Source organism: Corvus brachyrhynchos, unplaced genomic scaffold, assembly GCF_000691975.1.
Source record: "Corvus brachyrhynchos isolate BGI_N302 unplaced genomic scaffold, ASM69197v1 scaffold103, whole genome shotgun sequence".
NCBI lineage: Eukaryota > Metazoa > Chordata > Aves > Passeriformes > Corvidae > Corvus > Corvus brachyrhynchos.
The window spans coordinates 1,945,063-1,949,677 of NW_008237436.1; the positions used below are offsets into that span (position 1 = coordinate 1,945,063).

Genomic DNA, 4,615 nt, shown 5'->3' on the forward strand with positions numbered 1-4,615 from the left:
AGGCAGAATAACATGCTAACTTGGTTTCATAAACAGTATCATTTAAACCTGGAAAATGTAGAATTTCCAGCAAAGCCATGCAATCAGCCAAGGAATAGCTGTTTTATTAAACAGATGAAAATTAATTGCAGGCTAACAGCAGTACTGTGTTTGTCTTATGCCAACATCCATCTGGTTGATGAGGTGTTTTGATTCTCAGCAGATGACTGCTCATTCCCATTGGGAACTCTGTATTAGGTAAACCCCATTATTAGTCTCTTAGTTATCCACATAGTTTGCTTGACTTATCTTTTTTTTTTTTTTGCTAACTTACCTTCAGACCAAGAAATACCTATTATTGGATTCAGAAAAACAAGTAAGACAGGTTAAGTACATTCCCATTTTTCTATCATCTAAGAATTAGATTAAGACCTAATTGCTGCAAAGGCTTATGAACCTCTATTACAATCAGTAAAAATTTAACACTTGCATGATACAGTCCAGTTACTCAAAGACTGAGGATCTTAGGTTTCCTGTTATTTTTGTCCCACAGTGAAAATTAAACCCAGAGCTCTGAAAAGATTACTGCAATGATCTTCCAATTAAATATGGGAGGCTTCCACATAAAGACTGCAGAAAATATGCAAGAGACAACATTAAATTCAGCTGCCCTCATCTAGAAGGTCAAAGAAAGACACAAAGTGATAGAAATGTGGTCTGCCTCTTTCAGACCACATTACCCCTGACACAGGGTAAATGATGCATGGACAGCCTTAACAGGATAGCCACAGATACCCTGCCATGCTCCTTCCTACATGCCCTACATGTGTCTCCAGCACAGAAGTCCTCATGAAAACACTCATATAGTTGATTCTCTTAGTCACACAACTAATGTTGTTCTGATTTGCTGTGAACTAAGCAAATGGGAATCAGACCAAACTAGACAGAGAGAACATTGGAATTATTATTATTATTATTAATAATAATAATAATAAATTAAACAAAGATACCTCTTCCAAAGAGTGACAAATGTGCTGCACTTTCACATCATCTGTAAAAGTTAAAAATGCAAATATGCAGATATGTTTTCCAGATTCTGAGTTCTGCAAGAGAAGGCCAACAAATCTTTTACTCGTGAAGTCTGGAATACTCAGTCAGAGCAGCCAACCAAAAATTAATTATGTAGAAATAGTACATTTCTTTGCTTATTCATTACAGAAGCAGCTCAATAAAGATGCACTTTTTATTCTTTCAAGGAGAAGAAAATATCCTATTTCTATCCTTACTACAGATTAATTAATTCAATATCTACATTAATTTTGTTCATAATCAAAGCACATATTTTATACTTTGCCAAATAAGGTTACAAAAATTTCTAGGGATCCTGAGGCTGCCCTTAACTTTGTTACACTGAGATTCTTGCATTCAGACATCATTGTCTTAATTAGAGGGCCTTGTTTTATTGTTCCACTATGGTTTGCCATGGCAACCTCACTGTTTAGTCGACTGCTTTGATTGGTCATGTTGGATCAACTGGTAGTGGACAAAATTCTCTTCCCTGAAATACTCTAAGTATAATGGCTTCGTTGTAAGCCTTCCTTTATATGCTAGCAACCTAGGTAAGTTTGGCATCATAGATTCATACTTAGATTTTTTGGCTGTATCGGTACTGCCCTAAGTTCTCCTTAATGTGCCTTCAGTGCCAAACTCCTCCAACCACAGGTTCCCTGGCTCTTGGAAAGAATATGACACTTATTCCAAATCCAAATGCAAACAACAGACTGACCTAGCACCATGAGACATTAATTAGTATAGGCATGCTTTAGCATTCTCATAATGGTTTCTGTGTAAGCCCACAGCAAGAAAAGGACCAGCCAGAGCAGCCTTCCTACATAAAGTACAACCTGGATTGCATAACCTCCTCAGGCCCAAGCTAACACTGCCTTGCCTGCCTCCAGATCATCAGGGAGCCGATCTACCCTGACCACTGTCCATCTTCTCAGTTCTTACTTCCTTCTCCCCACCTTTCTCAAGAAAACAGAAAAACTGCATCCAAAAATCAGTCCTGGGAACCTCATCCTCTGGCTTACTCTCCGTGGCTCACAACATTTCAGATTTATCATCTCTGTTAAATCTCCTTGCTTTATTTGCTATCCTGAAAAGGATTATTAGTTCCTAAATTCATTCCCTGACATCCCCATTTCTGTGTACAGAAATCCAAGCAAGTCTTTACGCACCTCATCTCCTACTGAACAGTTTTTGTTGTGACCATTAGGAGCCATCAAGTTTAAACAAGTGGGGAACAATGGAAGAAGGGATGGGAATTAAATATTCTGGGCCAGGTTGCCCATCCTGCTCCTCTTTTATGTCTCCTACATGCTGGTAGGAGTGAGACAATCTTTTATGTAGGACTGGGGAGTAAAGTGTTAGAGGTGCAAATAAGTTCAGGGTAGAGAAAAATGGAGATGTTGAAGAAGTCACAGAATAGAGATTGTCTCCATGTGTTCCATATATCTGTAGTGTGAATTCCCTGATCATCCTCCTAAGGTTTCACAATGTCCTGCAATGTCTATAGGATAGTCCAGCTTTAGGACCTTCACTGCAACTTCCATCAGAAGAAAACTTTCAAAATAATACATGATTGGAAGAGAGTAGCTTCAAGTGTTATATTTGTCTCATAGAAATCATAGATAATTTGCAATCGTAAATCAATTTCTTTAGTAATCGGTCCAGACAACCAAAAAAGATGCCTAAGACACTAAGTCAGACAATTCTGAAAATCAAGGCTGTTTTAACGTGTCTCTACTAAGCATCTCAAAACTGAGGCATGAACAACTCTTGCAGAAAGGCCCAGTTTGAGATGGAGACAGATAATTCTAGGTGTCTCTATGTGTTAATGCTCCCATAGTCAGAGGAACCCTTTAATGCAGCCAAGAGGTCCCAAGGGAGTGACTTAGTTGACCAGCAGGAGGCTAAGACAGGGGCAACGTCTCCAGCTGAAGAACACAGATCTCCCTCAAGTTCTGTGCTACATTTGCCAGTCCTCTAAAATTCTATTTAAACAGTCAAATAAGAAATACCTGCCTACAAAAGACTGGATGGTTATACCTGACAAGGTGTATCTGACCTTAAAAGTAAATGGAAGCTGTGGGGCTTCTGCATGTCTGCAAATCATTTAAGTCCTAAATACAGATGTACATAACCAGGGTAGGAAATGATACCACAGGGATTTATAACTGCCCACACAGAAAGTCAATGATATAACTGAGTCAGAATTCAGGAGTTCGCATCTGTTTGCCCTAAGTATCATCCACATGCCCACAGTCTGTCTCACTTGAATGAAGCACTTTCTACTCACAGCATGCTGTCATTTCTTTTTAATGTTTGTACTCAAATGAGAGAGACCGTACTTGAACCACTGTCTCAGCCTCAGCATATAAATCTGACTCAGATTCATAGGCCTGCAAGCCATTTAATTTTGAAACAGCACAGGAAAATGTAAAACAGCTTTGCAATTTAGTACTGGGACAAGTTTATCTATATGGCTACAGAACTCTGGTACTCCCAGGCACACAACACAGAACTTTAGAGAATTTAGGTCAAAGGATGGCACAACTGCATCCTCAAAGGAGCTTCAAAGTTGGATCAAATGCAGCTGCTGAACTGTTGGACCATGTACCTATTTAGTACCTAGATGAGTCAAGGAAGAACTGCCACCCGCTCCTGGACCAAGACAGGATCCTGGTCATCTTTTCTCTGGTGTTCAGGAACAACATGGGCTCCTAAAAAAATCAATAAAGTAGCCTTCCAGTTGCTGAAATTAGGTGTCCAACTCATTTATGCCCAGAGCTGAAGAACAGTGATCTCATCAGACGTTTTATTCTATGCACTGAGAACATCCGAGAGACTCCAGGCACCACTGGTAATTGATTCCCAACGTTTCGGTTATCCTGTAAGACACAGAAGGGCTACTAAGAATCCAGTGCGGAAACCAAAGCAGTGTCAGCACCAAGACAGAGTACCTGGGTAGTTCTACAAGAAGCATTTCACTCTATCCAGAGCTACCTGGAGCTCCCAATGTCTGAAGTTTCTCGGGTTTTCAAGTCACCTCTTGCTAGGACATGTCTGCATCACAAGGTTAACAATACAGGACTGGCTACTGGTTCACAGGATAACACATTTGCTCATTGCTGTGAACAAATAAATTATGACTCAGCCAGAAGTGCTAGAAACGACTGGGAAAAACATGCTACAAGTCATAAAAGTGCTCTGCCCATGGACATATGAACAATGTATGGCGTAGATGTCCCTGGTAGAGCTTGGAAATACTTAAAGAGTATGGATGCCCATAGACTCCATATGCCCATGGGCTCCCCAGGCAAGTGGTCACAGTACCAGCTTGACAGACATCAAGAAGTCCTTGGACAATGCTCTCACGCACATCGTGTGACTCTTGGGGACGGTCCCGTGCAGGGCCAGTAGATGGACATACCAAAACCCTTCAAATATCCTCACAGCACCCCTGACACACACAGAAGCCTATCCTGACCTTCACACGGGCATTGAACCTTTGGCTTGCAGCGCTCTTTACTCCCACCAAACCCTCCGAACTGCTCGGCCCCCATCCGCGTCCCTC

At 40.9% G+C, this 4,615-nt stretch overlaps 1 long non-coding RNA gene across 1 annotated transcript; it reads right to left on the minus strand.

The window, feature by feature from the left end:
* Window positions 1-289: 289 nt before the first annotated feature.
* Window positions 290-4,609, minus strand: LOC108445990. Its single transcript, XR_001861086.1, has 2 exons — window positions 4,529-4,609; window positions 290-3,929 (listed from the first exon to the last, which is right to left on the minus strand). It is a non-coding gene; the product is annotated as an uncharacterized LOC108445990 (long non-coding RNA).
* Window positions 4,610-4,615: the final 6 nt, after the last annotated feature.